Source organism: Miniopterus schreibersii (assembly GCF_964146895.1).
Source record: "Miniopterus schreibersii genome assembly, chromosome: 2".
Taxonomy (NCBI): Eukaryota; Metazoa; Chordata; class Mammalia; order Chiroptera; family Miniopteridae; genus Miniopterus; species Miniopterus schreibersii.
The window spans coordinates 112146736-112169893 of record NC_138102.1 but is presented as its reverse complement, the minus strand read 5'-3'; the positions used below and the strand labels follow the sequence as shown (position 1 = coordinate 112169893).

The following is a 23158-nucleotide window of genomic DNA, read 5'->3' as shown; positions in this document are numbered from 1 at the left end:
ACTTAGTGTCAAAGTTTGACTTGAGTATGAATCCTTTGATGACATCATCTCCACATCAGGGTATTTTTATTTTACTTTATGTTAATGCAACCATAATGCATTCTGTATAATTTCCGGTTTGGGTTTTTCTAAAGAAAAGCAAAAATATAAAGAAATTTAAGAAGTAATCTGATTGTGGGACACTTACACCATGGGATACTATGTAGCTGTAAAGAAGAAGGATCTTGTACCATTTGGGACAGTATTGAGGGACCTGGAGAATATTATGCTAAGGGAAATAAGCCAGGCAGAGAAAGACAAGTATCACATGATCTCGCTTATATGTGGGATAAAGAACTTAATAAACTGATGAGCAGAATAGATTCAGTGACATGGAAGCATGGATCAGACTGACGAATCTCAGAGGGAAGGTTGGGGGGAAGAGGGGGAAAGAGATTAACCAAATAATTTATATGCATATATGCACAACCCAGGGACATGGACAATGGTGTGGTAAGGAACTGGGGAGGGGGGTGGGTGCAGGGTGGAAGGGGTCAATGGGGAGAAAAGGGGACATTTGTAATATTTTGAACAATAATAATAATAGTAATAATAAAGTAATCTGATTGGAGAATGCTCCCAGATTTTAATCTTTTCTTACATGCCTTTTACATGTCCTTCCCCACATCTAATTCAATAACAATATCTTTTTAGAGATCTAGCTTCATTGAGTCTTTCTAAAGTATTCAATTTATTTCATATAGAACAAACAACTTTCCTTTCATGCATAGGTCTTTTCTGGGCTTTTTATTCATCATTACCAGTCTAAGTATTGATCCTTTGCATAATTATGTGCTACCTTAACTTAATTATCATAATTTTATAATATATGGGAGCTCTTATATCTGGGAAAACAAGTGATTCTACATAGTTCTTTTAGAATGCCTTGACTATTCTTTGCCTTTTGCATTTCTATATAAATGTTAGAATTAGATGATTATTTTTCTCCCAGATGTTGGGATTGTGATTGTGATTGCATTGCTTCTATTTGAGGACAATTGGCATATTTAAAGCTGTAAGTTTTCCAAACATGAACATGGTATAGTAGTCTGATTTTTAGGTTTTTGATTTTTTTAAAAATAATACTTTAGAGAATTTGTACCAAAGTCTTGCTCTTACTGGTCTATTTTTAGGAATTTCATTTTTTGTTGTTGGTACACAAAAATGCAATAGCTTATTGTTTTCTTATTGATCATTGACTTTATTAAATTACCATAGATCTTTATGGATTTATTAAATAAACAATCATCGTTATGGCAAATTACAGATAACAGCCTTTTCATTCCTTTTAATACATCTGCATTTTATTTCTTTTCCTTGACTTATTGCACTAAGATTGATAGTATAAAGTTAAATATAAATAGTGATATGCATCTTTGTCTTTTTATCTTAAAGTGAAAGCTTCCAAGATTTTAACATGAGGATGATATTTGATACAAAATTTTTGTTAATATTTTTTATCTAATTAAGCTCCTTTCTTTTCCTATTTACTGATAATTTTTATCATGAATGAATGTTGAGCCATGTTTTTTCCCCCCTGTAATTTTTTAAATAATTGTATGATTTTATCTACTTTAAGCTCTTACCATGGCTAATTATATTGATTGATGCTTGAATAATATACTTACCTTAAATTCCAGAGACAAATATAGTATAGTTGTGATTTATTAACTTTTTTTATATTGATGGATTTAAGCTGCTAATATTTTGTTTAGGGTATTTTGTATACATGTTTAGTACTTGAGCCATGGTAAATAGATTGTTTTATAAAAACTTGCAGAAAGAGAAGCAGAAGTTGCACAATCTGCCATGCTGGTCACATTTTGTGGCAATTTACAAGCAGCAAGCAGAGCTGTATAAAGCAGGTTCTTCTCAAGTAAACCTGACCCCATGGTTCTAATGCCTCCAAGCTGCATGATGATGACTGGTAGCCAAGTCTTTTGGCCACGAGAACCTTGGCCTCCACCACAGGAGGGCCTCATTGGTTGGGAGAGCACCAGCCCCCAACCAGGGTTAATATTACAGCTGGATCTAAACCTTAAATGTGCACCTATTTGGTGGAACAGAACCCTGGTCTGTAGTCCAGTTCTACCATATCACCTTCCAGGGCTAGAGAAGGACCTACCCATCCATAGACATGAACTGATCTGTTCTTTGGACAGGAATCTGAGATATTAATATTGGTCTAGCAAAATTATGTGGGTAAGAATCAATAAAATGACTATTATCTACCAGACTGTATTTTTCTTTCATATTCTATTATTTTTAAAACTGAATGGTTATAATTTTAGATTAATTTCAATAGTTTTATAGGAAAATCTAATTGAAATTTACAGCATTAGAGTTTCCATTACTACATCAAGCTTGTGCTCTACTTGAATGAGTTTTTCTACACAACAAAAAATATAAAAAGAAAGAATATCTTTATTGTTGAAACTTGTAATATTATATTACATGGACTAATGATTAGCAAATAAATAGAAGATATCAACTAAATTTTTATAAACAGATTGCAGATGACTATTATACAAAGAACATAGCTTGTTTTATTATGGAAAAAGAATGATAGTGAAATTTATATAAAAGAGAGTGCTGTATTGGTAAAAATAGATTTTCAGATTTCACTATGTGCTTTGAGAGAGTGAACAGATGTATTTTAGCATAATAAAGGTACTAATCAGCCATTTAAAATTCAGTTGCATGAGCTTTTATGTGTTGGCACAGTTATTAAATTATCATTAATGCTTTCATAAAGATAATTTCAGATATTAACATTGATCTAACAAAATTCTGTGGGTAAAAAAAAGTTCGCAATCTATACATTATGTTTGTAGAATTCCAAAATAATTTTCTGGAATAGATTATTCTTTCACATATCAATTCTCACATTAAAAAATAAAGTATCTTATCTGGAGAAAATGATCCCATGCCATCATACATATTTATTGCTTTTTATACTTTTAAAAATCTTTACCAACAAGCATGTATTGATTGCCTTGAATAGATTGTTGGATTAGATGGTTTTTAACATCTCTTCCAGTGCTGATAGGAGGTTATTTGACTCTGTCCACTGTGGGTAGCTTCCTAGAGGACACTATGTATACCTCTCTGACAGCAATTATCATTAGCATTACATGTCTCTATCCATTAGGTAACTTGTGTTACAATTCACTAAACATTCCCTCTCTGAGTTATCTTCTCTTCCTTGCCTCCAGCCCCCAGAAAGATATATCCTAGCTTTGTAGAACTGGGGGAGGGAATGCTGTGCGTGATTTTTGGGAGAAGCTTGAAAGTCGGCTTATGATTTGCTATGTTTGCTGTTTCCTTTCCCTCTGCTATAGTGATCAGATAGTCTGTTTTGTCAGCCTGGGTCCTGGAATGTAGATCACAAAGCAGAGCCAGGCTGACTATTAATGGAGATGCACTGTCTTTATTCCCTCTAACCTAGTATCTAAAAACTGATACCTGGTGAGTATTCGGTAAACGATACTTGATTAAAGTAATTCAGTAAATTTTACTTTAGTCAATATACAGATGTTCCTTGAATTATGATGGGGTTATATTTAGATAGACCCATTTTAAGTTGAAAATGTAAATAAAAATGCATTTAATACACTTAACTTACCTAACCTACCGGACATTATAACATAGCCCAACCTACCTTAAACATGCTCAAAACACATACATTAGTCTTCAGTTGGGCAATTGTCTTGAGTTTCATGTTAAAGAGTTATTGCCTTCCTTGTCTTTTCACCAGAAACAGGAGATGCAGATGGGCATTTTGTAGACATGATAACATGTGGAAACACAAAACACAATATCCCCAAAACACTGGTGAGAAAGTACACTGTTGGAGTAGCAATTGTTTCCTCTCTGGGAGACTGGGAGCTATGACTCCCTGCTGTTGCCCAGCATCTAGAGAGCATCCTACCTTATATCACCAGCCCAAGGGAAAACATTCAAAGTTCAAAGTATGGTTTCTACAGAATGTGTAGTACTTTATACAGAATATGTAGCACATCATAAAGTCAAACATTTCTAAATCCAGGACCATTTGTGTACACAAAGAAAGATATCGAATTATTCTGAGTCCTCAAATGCTTACAATTTAGTTGAGGCAATAGAACATATAAAAACTGCATTTTCTATTTTTTTTAACATACCTTTATTGATTTCAGAGAGAGGAAAGGAGGGAAAGAGAGAGAGAGAGAAACATCAATGATGAGAGTCATTGATCAGCTGTCTCCTGCTCGGCCCCGACTGGGGATCGAGGCCACAACCCGGGCATGTGCCCTGACTGGGAATCGAACCCCGATCTCCTGGATCCTAGGTCGATGCTCAATCGTTGAGCCACGCCCGACTGGGCAAAACTGCATTTTCTAAATTGTAAGTTGATATTTCTTTTTACATTCAGACAAAAAAGAGGTCAGTCTGCATTGGGATGGTCAAGGAAAATTTCTTCTGAAAAGCATCAATTTGATCTGAAACTGGAAACAAAAGGGACAAGGGTAACCTGTGAGGAAGGGGGACAGCACTCATGTAAGGAAAGGCTCATAAGTAAGGATGCAGTAGGTAAGTATTTTATAAAGAAGAGTATGTATTTTTCCCATTAAAACTAGTAATAATAAAAAAAGTATACTAACGCTGAAGAAAAATAAAGTTAAAGTAAAAATAAATTAATTTCATGTATGGTTTATTTATGATTTTGTAGATTTGTGTGAGCTGTCCAAAAGAACATGAATTTCCTGCCAACTCTTACTTTTCTATGATTATTCAGCAGTTATACAATCATGGGTTTTATTCAGTCAATTTATACATCTATTATTTTTTGAAATATAGAATATCAGGAATAAACATTGGAGACAAATCAGTACTGAGTAAAAAAAATCCCAATTTTTAATTTAGTTAATTACTTCTTATTTTACTACATATTGCAATTAATTCACCTATGTATCACCTAAAGAGAACAAACACCTCATAAGAGTCGTTCTTGTGACACTAGCCCTGATTACTCTTACCATTCTGAATGCCTTCACCTTGTTTTCACCTTGCATCTTGCTCACACATACCTGTTCTTCTAGCTCTTGACTTTCGTTTTTTATTTGTACTTTTAATCTCAGATTTTGTATGTGTTTTAAGTGTTCTGTCATTAATACTTATCCTCTAACAACTTTTTTTTACTCTTACTCTCATGTTACTTTCTTTATGGACCTCCCTCTGTTTCAGACCATAATCTCAGCTACCAACCTTGTATGGCTTATGCAGAAGGATCAGAAACCTATGAAGCTCACACTATGCTTCCCTGCCCATGTAGTTCTTAAATTCCATGTACAGTAGTAAAGAGAACTTGCATTGGCTTTGAATTCTGGAATCCACCTGCCTGGGTTCGATAACAACTTTGCTACTTGTGAACTATGCATCCTTGGACAAGCTACTTAACAAATTTATATCTCTCTTTCCTCTTCAGTAAAATAAGAGGAAATTTCATAATATTACTGATCTTATAAGGCTGTTGTGGGATTAATTAAAAAATTTAGCGTGAAGTGCTGATTAGTCTAACTCACGTATTCACCATTTAATAGGATCATGAATACCAATCTTGACCAAATTCTTATAAAGTGAAGAGAAGCTCATCTGTAGTTTTGAGAGGATTTATCACAGAAAAAAAAAGGTATGGGATCTTAAGAAAATACATCTTTGTCTTTTATCCATGCCAATAGTTCTAAATCTCAGCACTTTAGATCTTGACAGAAGGTTTCTGAGCCTTAGCAATTGGAACTTTATAGATCCAAGGGATATTTCCAAAATCTTGCTCTTTTTAGGAAATCTTGCATTGGAAAAATACAAAACTCCCTGCAGAAGAAGGTCTGAGAACAAACAGTTGTAGAAAGTTTCTTTCCAGCTGATTAGCTTTGCCCTTTACAAATGTTCCTCTTACATGCATACTCACACACTCATTTTGCAATTGCCCCAACTGATCTCTTATTATGCACTAATTATCTAAATTCCTAAAATAATAGCCAGCATTATCACAATTACATATGTTCATGGTGTTTGACATGATTACAATAGTCATTTTATCATGTTTCTAAAATATTAATAATCCAATGATTATAATCATCATTAATTACTATTAACTTCATAGTCTACCACATAACCTCAGATAATGCAATACAGTAATGTGACAAAGAGAAGACTGCTCTGGATTCTTTTTTCCAGCAGGTTATTTTAGTGGTTTAGAAGGAAAGTATATGCATGCTAACTACACTGAGCTAACTGTTCAAGTTTTCCTAGGGATGTAATTTTTTCATGCAACAATATGTCTATTATTAGTTCTTATGCATTAACCCTCAGTAAATAGTATTTATTCTGTCTGCATATCTTGACAATGACTTCTCCCCACATTTGCAGCCACCCACTGAGACAATCATTGCCACCATTCAGAAACACAGCAAACTAAGGTTTTATTACTTTAATTTTCCAAACAAATTACACCATGCTAAATTACAACACATGGAAATAATTTTTAAAAGACAAAGAGAACAGCAGATTTTGCATTTTTATTAAGTGAGCTATCTGTAATTTCAAATAATGGCCTATATTAAGTGTTTCCCAAATGTGCACACATATGTGCATGCTGAATAAGCATTTTAGCAAGCATCAAAGTTTCCTGAACCCAGTTGAAATTAAATGGAGGAAACTATGTAAATCATTCTCATTCTGGAGTTTTATAACTTAATAAATTTGGACTTAAATAATAGTTGGTAATCTAAAGGTATTTGCACTCTCCAACTGTGTGTTTATGTTTGGCAATTTAGAATTTATATTTACATACATATATACTTATACATGTGTTAGGAGGAATACTTTTATTCTATTCTGCAAAGGTTTTTTTTTGGTTGGTCTAATAATCAAGTTAACATGAGACAGATTAACAGGAAAAAGAACACATTTAATTTCATACGTACAGGAACCCCATACACATGACAATTTCAAAGATAGAAAGCTGGAGGGAGGCACATGTGCCATCTTGAGCCAAGGAATAGGATAGGGGCCTGGGACTTCAAAGGGAGGAGGGCAATCCACAGGACGTTAATAGGAACAGATGTTCTGCGATTAGATGTTTGCCCTGCCATACATATAGGTTATAAAAATTTAATTCTTGTGATAAATCTTATTATGAGCAAGACTCCCAATTTAAATTCTTTAAGGAAGAGGTAAAAGTTTTGCTTGAGCCCGTAGGGTCTCGATTGCCTTCAGTTTGAAATTATTCTCAAGCCGAAGTGGCACATCCTGGGGAGGCCTGTTCTGAACCCCTTTCCATGGTATCAGTTAAGGCGTAACTTTGAAATTTTGTGTTTACTTGTGGGGCTCACAAAGACTAATAGAATCAGTCCTGGAGAAGGCTTTGCTATTTGAATTGCCACAGAACAATGTTAGATTAAGAGTCCAGATGTACTCTGAAGGTGAACAGTGGGAGATTACACTAATATCAAAGAACTCAAAATGGGAAATGTCCTGTAGCAAAGTCTCTGCATTTATCCGAGATTTCCAGGAGAACCATAATCTAGGGGAAGATGGCAAAGTATAGTGTACACTTCTAGTTTGGAGAAATTAGGAAAACTTTGTCTAACCACTTCCAGTCATGCTAATTTTCATAGTGTTTTAAGAAAGAGACTCATCTTCGAAAACAAAACAGTGGGAGCTTTTGAGGATACAAATTCAACTGCCACCAGCTGAATAATGATCTGGTTGTCCTTACCAAACTTATTATTTTATGGCTGCTCAGTGATTAATGTCATTTAAAATTACTATATCCGTCATTTCACTCCCATATGGACAAATGCCACCATTCAAACATCATTATCATGTACCCATTTTTTCCTGAGGAGCTACTAAATACTTCAGATGCTGTCTTCATGTTTAATAAAAGATTTTAAAAAAGAGGGAATGGTCTGATGCTATTGTTTATGCCCTCTGAGAGCAATTGATTACTGCTTATTTTGATGTCCCTGTAAGGCCCATTCAGTGGTTAATTTCAGGAAAACAGAGAGCATCTGGTCCCAATTCTAGCCATATATAGAACCACCTAGGGAGTTTTAATATCTATCTATCTATCATCTATCTATCTATCTATCTATCTATCTATCTATCTATCTATCTATCTATCTATCTATCATCATCTATCATCTATCTATCATCTATCTATCTATATCTATCTATCATCTATCATCTATCTATCTATCTATCTATCATCTATCTATCATCTATCTATCTATCTATCTATCTATCATCTATCTATCTATCATCTATCTATCTATCTATCTATCTATCTATCTATCTATCTATCTATCTATCTATATCTATCATCTATATCTATCTATCATCTATCATCATCTATCTATCTATCATCATCTATCTATCATCTATCTATCTATCTATCTATATATATATATAAATCTATATCATCTAAATCTATCTATATCTATACATCTATATATCTATATATATGTCATCTATATAATATATATCTATATCTATATCATCTATATCTATATCATCTATCTATATCTATCTCTATCTATATCACTTATAATTACTGGGCTTTAAACCAAAGCTACTGAATACAAACTTCCAGGGGTTATTCCCATCAAGTTATATTTAAACATGTTCTCTTAATACTTTTATTGCAGCTGTCCCTGGACTGAAATTCACCACAAATTCTAGCTCTGATGCTAGATAGTACTGATCAAGTCCAAATAATGTTCAATTTATATATCTATAAAATGGAGATGCTATCCATTTTAAGTTGTTGTGATGACTAGATGAGAAACACAAGGAGGCTTTTTAGCACAGTTTATAGCACATAGTAGGCCTACAGTAAGGTATGGATGAGACTGTTGGGTGTTCGCGAAAATTCATTTTCTCTGACTTCTGGACACTCAGCTAGATTGCATTTCTCAGGCCACCCTGTATTTAGCTATGTTCATGTGACTAAGCTCAAGCCAATAGAATGCAGCATAAGAGATATGAACCACTTCCATATTTGGACCAAAAAGGCCTTCACAGCGAACCTACAATGATTGTTTCCCCTCTGGCAATCTAACTGAGATCACCTACAGAGTGGCCTGGGAATCTGTATTGAGCATGGAGATTCAACAAGAACAAGCCAAGGTTCCTGAATGCTCAAGTAGAATAAACTTCATTTATGTTAAGCTTCTATGATTTGGGGTTTACCTCTTATAGCACTTAGTACCCTATGTTTGCTGTTCAACTATTTTAATTTTCTTTTAAAAATAACAGTAACATGAAAGATTTTTCCCTCTCACTTATCTGTCTATTGTGGTGTGCCCTATTTTATCAGCTGTGCAACTGACCAGAAATTCCAGTGCTCATAAGATACAAGAAGTACTTTGCAGGTTCCTGCAGCCACAATAGGAACCCTCGGTGTCAGAGAATTGTTCTGTCCTTTAAAGAAGATCACCTGATGCCAGGGACCATGCTGCAAGATCTCACCATATGTCTCCTTCAGTGTTTAGGGAGAGCAAGATAGATACACACAGTGGATTATATTTAGAGAATTTATTCTCTTTCACAAAGGATATTGTACTTTTTTGGGTTCCAAAGAACTACAGGTGCTCATGGTCCTCTGCATGCCATTTATTTATGAATAACTTCTTATGAAAAGTTTTTCCTAGGGCTGCAGTGATTACACTTCTCTTTTCACCATTGCTGTTTGGGATTTCCTTTCTCTTCTCTGACTGCTACTTCTAAGTAGCACTTACTTTCATATCAACACTAATATTCTAACACTAATATTATACAGGGCTGGTCCAGAAGGATGCTACTTTGGGAAGAATGGGAATGGTGTGAACGAGAGAGTGTAGGGGAAAATAAAACAAACTTAAAACTAATCTTCTCAGGGACTCTCTTTCCCACTTTTAAGTTCTCGGAGTAACAACTTCAATGCCCTATACAATTTTTCTCAGTTTACTCATTTGCTCCAATATTATTCTACATCTTGCATTCCTCATATTCAGCTCCTTTGATGCCTTAGAGAGACAGGATCACTGTTTTACTTCTTAAATACAACTAAATCTTTAGCCCTTTGTATACTCAAAAACTCATTTTAACAGATTTTTATGGTTTGATATTTTCTATAGGATGTAAGTTGGAGGTCACGAGTATAGTTCACCTCACTTGCTAACTGATAAATTGCTAGTGACTTCTTGAGATGCTAAGTTTAGAAAAGTTTGAGACTCAAAGTGTAGTCTCAGCAAGAAAAAGTACCTTCATCAATTAGGGGTGTCTTTCCCAGTTTCAGGGGGAAAGCAATGGCATTCATGCCAGGAGTTATCTCCTGAATTGTGCCCTTTCAAAAAAACCAAATAAGAGGAAGATGATAATTATGACTACAAAAAGAAAGTTTAAAAGAGCAATTTTTTTTGTCTATAGGAATAATGGAGTGTGGACATGCCTTTTTCAGAGGTAAGAAAGGATCAATCTTGAGACATACTTTTGAGATCCAAGTATATTAAAAATCAAGAAAGTACAAAAAATATTGTAAATATGGTGATATTTTAAGTGCTTAACAACTAAAGTTCTATAAATACCATCTTTCAGTTCTTTTAGTGTATCCCCCTGGCTTGTATGCATAAACTTATTTGGTGATAAAAATAGAAGTCAGAATTAGAGCTCTTTCATTCATGAAGGATAGGCCAAATGGCCCTTGAATTCAACTCTGAAAATGAGCCATGTAACCAGACCAATTTCTTTTGTACAGTAAAAAAAAGAATGGGAAATACCTGTCAGAAGGAAGAGGGAAAGAATGAAAGAGGAAACAGGAGGCCAATTCCCAAAGCAAGTGACATAAGAGAAAGGTGGTGATGGGTAAACTATTTCAAGGTGGAGAAACATGGTATCGGGGGGCCCTGAGACCCTAATTCCTTAGGATTTTTCTCCTGGAGCCTCATTCCCTGATTTTTTTTCTCGAATTACCTTTCATCAAAGAGTTGTCAACCCCAGCTGCTAACTCTCAAGTTACTTGTGAATTTTTGACCCCAAGTGCTATCAATCAGTACCAGCATTTGATATCTTACTTGTGGTGCTTGGTGGAAACAGAGGCTGTGGACAGAAGTTTCTGATCCATCGCTGAAGGGGTGTAAATGTGCCCAGAAACTCAAATTGGATATCATATTTCATTTCCTCCTATAAGCATGGATTTTCTGGTAGCCCTTTTATACTTTGAATACAGTTCTAAACCATGGACTCATGATATGAATTATAGCCTTCCTGTGCTGAATGGGTAATACCCATTGTGTATAACATTATGTCTATGGCAAAATATGTCTCAAATTCCATATAATTGACTTCCAAAGAACATTTGCTTTACACCAATTTGTAATGGTAAGCTCACTCCCCTGCTTTCTTTTTTCAGTTATATAATGAAATTGAATGAAGCAGGTGTCAGATCCACATCTCCCCATCCACTCACTTTACCAGTTCAGAGAAGAAAGAAATGAATTTAATGCCAAGTCACTGACTTGGTTACTTGTGTTTCATCAGACCCTAATAATAATTTCTCACACACTGCATTCCTCTAGCACCTCCATGCTGCTTAAGACAAACCCAGAGAGTGAATAATTATTAACTGGATTGTGAAAGCTACAGGTTTGGCTACAAGTTAAGTATCACAAGTGATGAATGTTTATATTAACCTTTCTTGTTTTATGTTCTTAAATATTTTTTATGAAAAGTTGACAAGAAAGAGAGCTACTTTTGAGATGTACTCTGAATACAGCTAGCTAAACATGTCATCTACCTGCCTGCACTGTGATTTTACTTATGATTTGGGGGAATTGAGGAAATGAAGTGCTGTGTATGAGATAAATTCACTTACATAAAATTTAAAACAACAAAACACTATTGTCGATGGTATAGACATATATGTAAGAGTATAAAAATAGGCACAGAGAGGGCGTATGCTGGTATCAGGCTACGATTACTTCTGAAAAGGTCAAAGAATGAGATGATGGTGAGGCTATTGCTGTTAACTGTATTTTGTTTTTAAAGATGAGATGCAAGTATGGAAATACATTAACATGTAAACCTGTTGTATCTGCTACTGTATACAAACAAATACAACAGATTTTAAAATATTTTAATCAATATTTTAAACTACATTTTAAAAGTGAATTACAGGATTGCAAAGTAAGAAAAAGTTCTATTAACTTTTTCAAACTTTTAGGCAGTAACTATCATATGTGAAATGATTCAGTTATTTAATTTAGGTTTAAAAAATTCTTCTCACTTTTCAGTGCTAATTGTGAGTTGAGTAATCTAACTGATACTGTCTTATTATTTGATTCCACTTTATCTTCACCAATAGGGTTATGTTTGTTATCTAATATAAATTCATACATTTTAAATATGAACTTTAAAAATAATTTGCTTAGTGTTCTTAAATTTAGGAATAAATCATTTCACTGTAAAATATACATATTAGTGCCCTTCATGTTACATTATGTTAAGTAAGGTAGAATTGAGGGTAATGAAAGTAGATTGTGCTAACTATATCACTGCATCATTGTAGAATAGCTCTATTTCAGTTAGGTTCCTTGAGGAATTATGAAAAGAACACTGGAGAATGAATGAAATGGACAGAAGAAAAGTTTTCACTTTCTTTCCCTGAGAATAGACTTTAGGCAGCTTAGAAAATTCCCTTACAGTATGGAAAAATCACATTACAAATTGTTACCTGAGTTTCTGAGAAGAATCAAAATAGAAAATAAAATTAATATAAATGTTAGTTTTTCCATTAATATAAGTGATGACCTTTAATAGAGGGCCTCCAACTTCCAATAAATTCCTCTAGGATTTAAAAAAAAAATGTTTCAGAATTAAAATGAGTCATACTCTATCTTGAGATCTAATAAAATGGTGTGGCTTTTTTTTCTTTTAATTTTAGTTTAGGCATAACAAAGAATATTCAAATGCATATTTGGAATTTACCAATGTTCATTTAACTTTAAATGAAAGTCATTATCAGAATTCCATTGATTTACAGCATTGCTATAAGCAACTGGTCAACATCAACGCCGATTTAATAGGAACATTAATTGCATATGCAACCGTGTGAGATAAAATAGAAAGACAATCAATTAGAGCATTGTCATTGTCTTCATCATTATGATCGTCTTTATCATAATGATGATTAACATTTTTAAACTTTTCACAGCTTGCAAAGTGCTTTCATCTTCAGTACCTCTCACATTTCACAATCATCTTGAAAGTGGGTAGAACATTCCCCTAGAGTTGAAAAATCTGAAAAATACAGAAAAATAAAAACAATACTACAAATAAGAAGACATTGTTTCTATGTCTGGTGGCATTTTAAAGAGACAAATGCAGGACAAGAGCCCATTATGGAGGAAGGAAGTCAGGAAGATGTGCTGTTAGCTGAACAATGGGATTATGTTTATTTTAAGATCTCTAATGTTTGGTTAGTAACTGCTCAAATAACATTAAAATAATTGGAGAAATATATATTTTTAACTAATTATTATGAAAATACTTGAATTATTATAGAGAAAAATGTTATAATAAATTCATATGGAACCATCAGCAATCTTGTTCCCTCCATATCCCCACCCAGGCCCCACATAACCCATACTAGATTATTTTGAAGCAAACCTAAGATGTCATATCATTTCATTTATAAAAATGTAAATAGACTTTATAAAAGAAACTAAGTCCATTTGAATTGAATGTGGGTTTAAGTAGAAGAAAATATTCTTTGATTCAACACTCAAAATTGGTGGGGGATTTTTTTGGAATTTATTTATTTTCAAACTTCTGGACAAATTTGGACCCCTTCTGTGTGAATAACACATTCTACCTGAAATTTCATAATGTAAACTCTCCCTGAGGCTAACCAAAAATGTTGTATATTTTTATTTATCTGATACAGCCTTGAGTAAAAATGAATTCATATAACTGTTCGTTGGATGACTAATTACATGGATAAAGTAACATAAACATGGCTAATTTTTGGTAGATGGCCACAGTAAACAGGTGGTCATCCTACTCTTGTTAGTCAAGACACTCAATTTTTAACACTGCCTGCCACAAACTTTGTGATCTTGAGCAAGTCAGATAACTTTTATGGATCCTTTGCTCTCACTAATAAAATAAAGGGATTATATGCTAGATTACCTCTAAAATGAATAGTTATTATCATTTTTAACACTAAATTGTGTTATTCTATTTCTGAAGTTCTTTATTTCTTATTTCCATTATAAACATTCATTATTTTGAGGCCAAGAGTCCTTATTCAACAGTGACTCTTACCTCATAAATAAGCTCTATTCCCTATGTGAGATAGGTCTGCCAAATATAGAAAAGGAGCAATGATGAACAGAAAGTCGACAGTAATTATAGTGGCAAATCAATCTTCAAGGACAGAACTTGAACACTGAGAGCAAAACCATTATACCTATCAAGTTTATGAAATTACATAATTCAATCTTTTTTGAAATGTTGAGTACAAATTGACCATTATTAATTTCTTTGCTGATAACTCATTGTAAACATCTGTGACACTGTACTCATATTAAACTATAAATTTTTAATGTTAATAGTGGGTTGTTATTTTTTAGTAGATACATTCCTATTAGTCTGTCTCACTGCTGAGCTCCAATGTGAAATATAAATGTTAAAAATACAGAGACTGTATTTTAGAATTTTTAAAGAGATTATTTAAAGAATATATTGCTTTTTAAGAATCTATTCAGTGATTTAACACAGAGAAGGAGAAGCCACCTATCTCCTTAAAGTTACTTTTGAAAAGAAGCTCACCAAATCTGAGCTATATTGTTGCCTTTGGCAATGCTTCCTGGCAGTCCTTGAACATCTACATATTAAGTATTTGTTGATCATATATTAAAACATGAAAAGAAATCTGAAAATACTTTCAATATTCTACATAACATTAGCTTTTATTCCCATTATAGTTTTACGTGGCCTAGGAATCAATTACTGCAAAAATCATTATGCTTTATGGTATTTTTCTGTATGGCTAAGAATACTAAACCAAAACTCGTTCCCAAGAGTTGAGGATAGAGAATTTAAAAGATTAGTGAAGCCAGAATTCCAAAAATATTTTATGCAACAACAAACAAAAACCCAAGAGAGGAAATGCTTCTCCTTGGGAAAAACATAACAGAGAGAGGCATATAGGTACTCAAACACACACACACATTTCTAAGTGTAATTTAGAGAGTAACTGAACCATGCTTCTACTTATGGAGAACAAAAATATACTTTGAAAAAATATTCTCAGGCTCTAACTTTAGTTCGTTTCTACTATTCAGACATGATGCATCAGGAAACGTTGGAAAAATTAGAGGATGTGCTAAAACCATTATTGTGTGTAAATATAATATTTAAGCTTCTTTATGTTACTTAACTTATGGAAATATAAGGCACAGCCTTAGCATTTTAGCATTCAAGGTGGAATCTTAGACACCTTGAACTTCTATGATAAAGACTTTAAGATACTTTACAGTCTTTTAAACTTGAAGGTAACAACTTGTTGAAAAATACTTCTGCATCAGACATGTTTTATCAGTCAGCTGTCTTAATGCATTGTATTTTGGGTCTGACTCCTTGGATAATTTATAAAATTACTTTAGCTTATGTGTAGAAAATTAATCTATCCAAGGTATAGCTTTAGACTGAACTGTCCCATCTGTCATAAAGTTGAGGAAATATTTTAAGAAAATTATTTAAAAACTTCATTTTTAAAGGTCAATGATGTGGGCTTATATTTAAGAAACAATTTTCTTAATTTTCTGCCTATTTTTCCTTCTCAGTTATTTGAGGCTGGTTTGTATTGTATAACAATTTTTAAATGTCTTCCTGAACTTTAACCCAAATTTTTAGGTAATGAGAAAACATTAAATCTAAGTACCACAAGAATACTTAATTATTTCATCATTATAATAGCGAGGGGAAAATTAAAAAGGCTTTTTGGAAATGGTGTAGTAAGTTGTGGTAAATAAATTAAAGCTCTTGTAATATACATAAAAATCCAGAATTTTTATTTTATGATAATAGTGGGAAAATTGATAGAGGAAAGAGTTGAGATATCCAGTTGAGAAGTTGAACTCAGAACACTTGCCTAGAAGTATGTATTTCCAAGATACACCTTCATTAAAAATCTATCGTATACAGACTTAAAAATAAATGTATGTGTTCTGCCAGTGGATGCGGTCCAGTGAGCATTGTTAAAGTCTCCTCTCCTGCAGTCATCATATCTAAGTCAGTCTCCTAAAGAGCCCAAACAGCTGCAGATGCTTTTTATCAGCTTTGAAACATCTGATAATGAGAGCCTGAGGAGCCATGCTGAGCAACGGGAACTCTTGCAGCCTGTGTGGTGCTGAGAGATCCAAACACCAAGCTCTCCGGGGGCTTTGGGTTTGTCCTCTATGTCATTGTAGAGGACATGCATGCAGCCATGACTGCAAGGTCACACGAGGTGGATGGAAGAATTGTGGAAACAAAGAAGGCTGCCTTAAGAAGATTCTCAACTGTGAAAAAGGTATTTGTGGTGTGAAAGAAGACACTGAAGAACATCACCTAAGAGATTATTTTGAACAGTGTGGGAAAATTAAAGTGATTGAAACCATAACTGACTGAGACAGTGACCAGAAGAGAGACTTTGCTTTTGTAGCCTTTGATGACCATAACTCTGTAGACAACATTGCCATTCAGAAATACCAAACCGCAAATGGCCACAGCTGGAACTAGGGAAAGCCTTAGCTAAGCAAGAGATGGCTAGTGCTTCATCCGGCTAACGAGGTCGAAGTGGTTTTGGAAACTTTGGTGATCGTCATGGAGGTAGTTTGGGTGAGAATGACAACTTTGGTCTGAAGGAAATTTCAGTGGTGAAGGTGGCTTTGGTGGCAGCCGTAGTGGTGGTAGATATGGTGGCAGTGAGATTTGCTATCATGGATTTGGTAATGATGGAAGCAGTTTTGGAGGTGACAGAAGCTATAATGATTTTGGCAATTACAACAATGAATCTTCAACTTTTGGACCCATGAGAAAAGGAAACTTTGGAGGGAGAAGCTCTGGCGCTATGGAGGTGAAGGTCAATACTTTGCCAAGCCATGAAAGCAAGGTGGGTATGGCTGCTCCAGCAGCGGTAGTCGCTATGGCGGTGGCAGGAGGTTTTAATTACCGCCAGGAAACAAAGCTTAGCAGGGGAGGAGAGCCAGAGAAACTACAGCTTATAACATATTTGTGAACTCAGCCAAGCACAGTGGGGCAGGGCCTAGCTGCTACAAAGAAGACATGTTTTAGACAGTACTCATGTGAATGGGCAAAAAACTCAAGGACTGTCTTTGTGACTAATTGTATAACAGGTTATTTTAGTTTCTGTTCTGTGGAAAGTGTAAAGCATTCCAACGAAGAGTTTTAATGTAGATTTTTTTTTTTTTTTTGTACCCGAGCTGTTGATTGCTAAATGTAGTAGTCTGATCATGAAGCTGAATTAATGTGTCTTAAAAAAATCTATGATGTCAAATGCTTGCTGTAGTCATGGCAATGCATTTATGGTGGCTATATGAGTAAGGACTGAATGATACAGCTAAAATCTGCTCAAACCATTTGTGTCTATCAAAAACCTAGAAGTAAAGAAATGTGCCATGTTCTGCTGTGATGATTTTTGTTGTCAACTCATGACAAATTGATTTGAGTAAATAAATTAATGCCACATCTTGGTGGCTACATTTCTATCTCTTTGAGCCTACTCTATGTATATAAAATTTTTCTTCAAGCTTAATCTTATCTACTCCATTCTCCCTCTACCCACAATATTTTCTTACCTCTGGAACTTGGTTAAAAAGAACATGAATAGCCAAATTCAATCAAATAATCAAAAGGTAGTAAGTGTTCCCAGGAAAGTGTATTCTGAGTAAGCTTACCTCATTTCCTTGAACTTGTATACCTTCATAAGCCATCTATTTTAGTAGAACGAACTAGTACTACTAACAGAACTCTCTGTTTTCTTTAATTTATTGAGTCCTTGAATTAATTCATGTGTCTGGCCCTGGAAATGGCTGCAGGTGACCATGGACTGGTAAACAGGCAGATACAAAACATGCTTCCAGCGAAATATTTGCTTAAAGAAGACCATCTGCATAGTTTCAAAACATAAGAGGGTGATAGAATGACAAAGAACTTTAAATTATAGCCACGTTATGAAATAACTGAGCAAGCGCAGGGGAAGTATAAATCTTCTTTGGTAAAACCTCTCCTCTTCCTTCCTTTGACACAGCTACCTAAACCTGTCATTTCTGCTGTGTGTCTGGATACTACTAAGAAGGAGGTAAGGACATACCCGCATACATTCTTACTTTCTTTCTCAGCAGTGAGATCCCTTTTCCAGAAAAGGGAAGTTACAGAGCCAAGATGAAAACACAAAAGAGTAAATGTCATATTGCGTCAGACCAGAGGTTTTTATTTAGCCCCCACATTTTGAAAATGTGGGATGCATATTCCTGGTTATAAAAATTTGAGATGTAACAGAGACATGGCATTACATAACATTGACTCCAATAGTAAGAAATACTCAGTTTTCTAGACTCTCAATCCTTTCATTGACCTCATAAGTACTTATGTTTTTGAATATGTAGTTTATACCTTCTTAATATTTGCTAGTTCTTCATAATAATGGGAGCAGACCTCAGCTCAGAATCTCCATCAGGCAACAGTATCCATCTATAATTCAATATATACTTTTTTATATTCAATATATATTTTAGTAATTACTTAGTTATAGTTCTTTATTACAATGACAATACAAAATCTTCTTCAAAATAAGTAAGTTGCATACACAGGAGTTGGATAAAGAGTCAAAGCACATTGACTTTTTCTTCCAAGATGCTAACTTTGGTAGATATGAGATATGAAATATAGTGTCCTGACTTTACTAAAATTACCTTTAAAAATTACAAATTGATCAGTAAAGGAAGACAATTTAAAAAGCTTTTTAACCAGTACCAAATATTTCATAACTGGAAATCCTATACTCTATTATTTTTTTAATGCTGGAAATAAATGTTTTTTAAAAGCCAGTCCTAGTTAAGAACCTTAAGATTTGTAGCTTGTAAATACAATAGCTTAAGCTTTTATCCATCTGATACTAAATACTTAAAAGTCATCCCTCACATATGTTCTTCATCCTTCTGCAGCATCTCCTAGTCTGTCAACTAAATGAAGCATCTGCAGGCAGAACCAAGAAAGTTGGGAGCACTGGAATTCAGGAATAATCTCATTCATTTATTCAGTCACTTTTTTTCTCTTTAATCAGCCAGTATTTATAAATCTTGCTGTTGTGCAGCTCTGTGTTAGGAAATGAAGACGCTAAGTAAAATATCATATGTGATCTCAAAAATACAGTAGCTGTGAAACAAATTACATTTGACTTACAAATACATTTTTGTCTTTCAAGGCAAAGAATAAGAAAAACTGGCTATTAAAAGTTTTGTTTGTCTTTTTCCTGAAGGACATGCTGTGTTGAAGTCGATAGCTCTCTGCCATTCTCTATTACTTGTATCTCCGCTCTGCCCCTGAGAACATTGAACTGATGACACCAAGTTCAGAATAGAGTGGAGAGTCTCTGTTTTTGAAGTGTTTGTTTAATTAAACAAACTGAATAAACTGATCTGCAAAGACTTCCTGGTGCTGTGGGAACATACAGAAGAGTATCCAACTGATCCTGGTGTAAGAGAAGACAGATAAATTTTGAAAAACAAGTAACTGTTATCCCAGTGAAAAGAGGAGAAAAATATCCCCTAGGCAAAGGGAACAGCACATAAAAAGACATAGCAGCTCGGGGTACATACTGTGCTGTAGAATTGCACATAGAAGCTTTTTGAGAGTAGAGGAGCCAAAGAGATGAAGTTTGAAGGAGACAGTCTGAAGCCAGATTAATAAGTGTCTTTTATACCATAATAAAGAGTTTGGGATTTATCTTAAAACAGCGGGTTGATACTAATGGTAGCTCCTGTTTTCCCAGGTAACAGCTAGCTCTAGGATAATCAAGGGTTTGATGATGACAAGATCTTCTGCTCTCGCCCCAAACCTATTTGATCTCAGGGCTCTAAGTCCTCCTGTCTTTCTCTTACTTGTGGGTCCTGAGTTAATTTCATGATCCCTTTGGTCATTTTCTCTCTTGGGCTTCTTTTCTCTGTCATCCTGAAAGTGATTCAGCCAAGGGAGCCAAGTCACATTAGATTAAATCAGGTACCTTGGGCTCTAAGTTGCTCCTTCACATAAGTAGGCTGAAAAGTAGATTAATTAAGGGTCAAGATGACTGTGGTTTCCTTTGGCATTTTTTCCTCTCTCTCCTCTATTTTCTTTCTCTACCTACTATTCATGGAGGACTAGGATTTTTATTTTTTTTTTACTTTTGCAATCAGCTAAGTGCTCTTCCAAGGTACAGTATTTCAAAAATTGAATTTAAAGAAAGCATGTTGTTAATATCAAAAAAATATGCTCCATAACAAAAGAAAATATTTGGAATATCATTTATGTTTAAATTAACCATTACAATGACTAAAATTAAGATAATTATTTTTCCTGTGTGCTTCATGTCTTAACACCACAGGTGAGAAAATTAGTATAGTCAGTCCTTTCTGTGTTGGATTTGAATGGTTTCTTCTTTTAATGGCTTTAGTGAAATTCTTTAAGCACATGAACTGACATTAAGCACCCCAAATAAAAGGTTAATAAGAATTAGTAAAACTATCACTTATGAATGATAGTCATAGCTCCAGAAAGTCTTTAAGAAACTCACAAAATGCATGGGCTTTTTCATCATTTTAGAATATTTTATTTGGATTAATTTAATCCTGATTTTCATTGCCCTGCTTGTAATCTGTTATTGGTTCCTCATAAACTTCAAGATAAACATGAAACTCTAACCAAGGCATATAAAGTAGTAATGACTCATTCATTCATTGAGCTATCCGTCATTCAATAATTATTTATTGAGCATTTACTATATGTCATACTCTCTATTAGTTGTATTGCCCATCTGGTTTCTGCTTAGCCTTTCTCCTCCCATGTCCCCACTCATACTTTTCGTGACAGCCATCCTGACTTAACTGCAATTCCCAAAGCATGCTCAGCTCAGCCAGACTTCTACAACTTCTGTATCCCATTTCTGTGCCCAAAATGCCTTTTACCTCTTACCTGTGTAGTCCACCCTGGCCAGTGTGGCTCAATTTGTTGGAGCATAGTCTCATACATCAAAAGGTTGCAGGTTTGATTCCAGGTCAGGGCACAAACCTAGGTTGCAGGTTCAGTGGGAGGCAACCTATCAATGTTTCTCTCTCACAAGAATCTCTCTCTCTTTCTTTCTCTCTCTCTCAAAATCAGTAGACCTATAAGAAAATACCATTATAAAAAAATACATATTCCAGACAACCAACCTCAATGATTTGGAGTCAGTAAGTTTCTAGTGGGACCTTCGAATCTAGTATTTATAAAACACTCACAGGAATTGAGATAATCAAGGTGATTTTGAAACAACCTTACTCTTCCAGGCTTAGCTTAGTTACTGTCTCCATTAACATTAGTTGACCTCATTAGTTTACTTAAATAATCCTATTATGTATTCTATAACAATTGTTCTCCTCAAACTATACTCAAGGTATTTGTATTTCAGGTGTTTTTTTGTTTGGTTTTGTTTTGTTTTGTTTTTTTCTTCTGGATGTGAGTGACTTGACTATCCGGTTTACACTTTATCCTCAGTGCCAGGCATGGAGAATCCTGGATCAATGTTTATTCAATGAATGAATGGACTTAAACGCAATTATATTTATTTACATTAGGATACCTTAAAAAATAGTGAAGGCTTTTCAGGGTCTAGACAGATATTACTGACTTTTGTCAGCACTGACTGACTGAGAAGCAAATAAGGGAATCTTGCATATTTCAGCCCCAGCTACCTCTCCACCTAAATGCAGCTGTGTGGATGGGCCAAGGTGAAAGCAGGGGAACCATCAGCTTCCTAACTCACAGACATAAAAAAAGGATAATGTTTTGGTTTGCAACAGAAGTTTGAAGGGATTTGTTATGCAATAATAGTTAATAGTCTGATATGACCTTCATTCCAAAAGTCAATGCAAACGATTACAAATGCAGATACTAATAAATGAACAAGGAAGGCAGATCTCAGAGCTGAGTCAAACATATCTTCAAAATTAAGGTTTTTATGGTTGAACTAAGGTTTTTAAGTGATTAATAAATATAAAGTCTTTTATATTATTAAATGTACTACAAACAAATCAGGTGTGTTTTTTTAAATAGAGTTTATACCACTTTTTTACTTTGCTGCCCATTTTGATTGCTCTGACCACTCTTCAAGATTCAAATAGTTGTGAAGGACTGAGAAAAAGTCTCCCACTTTTAATATATTTATCTACTACTTCTTTGTATTTTCTTCTACTATTTTCCATATATTTGATGACATATATTTGAGGACATAAATGTTTTTTAATATACTTTTGTAATTTTGACTATACACTCATTGTGATAAAGTAACCCTTTGTATGATTTAGTGCCTTTGGCTTTCATTTTGATTGCCTTCATCCTTGTAAGGCAATAATCACACCTTAACCAAGTTACACTTATAATCCCCTTAAATTGTCCATATGTTCAATATACATAATTTTATTTTATATATAAAAGGAGCACAGTAATTTTTATGCACACTGAAGTTTGATAAACACTAATCTGAGAAAGGGACAAACTAAGTATGTCTTTGCAGATGTTCAAGTAATCAAACCATCCTGCATTTAGAATAACCCTTAAATTGCAAAAGAGCAAGAGGATGGGTGGAAAACTTCAAAATGTTTCTCTGTCTGCCTGCAGGATTAATTATATGCTGCTTTAGTATTAATCCTAAATAAGTTTTGTATTTTTAAATCAACAGGGTTTTTTTAAACTGAATTTATTGGGGTAACATTGATTAATAAAATTATATATGTTTCAGGTGTACAATTCTCTAATACATCATCTGTATATTGTACCTATGAGGCTGTATTTT

The 23158-nt window shown here is 34.2% G+C and overlaps 1 pseudogene across 1 annotated transcript; it reads left to right on the top strand.

Annotated features, from left to right (window-relative positions):
• Window positions 1-10512: 10512 nt before the first annotated feature.
• On the top strand, window positions 10513-17214 carry LOC308552509 (heterogeneous nuclear ribonucleoprotein A1 pseudogene; annotated as a pseudogene). Its single transcript has 2 exons — window positions 10513-10527; window positions 16347-17214. The product of its transcript is annotated as a heterogeneous nuclear ribonucleoprotein A1 pseudogene (transcript).
• The last annotated feature ends 5944 nt before the right edge of the window (window positions 17215-23158 follow it).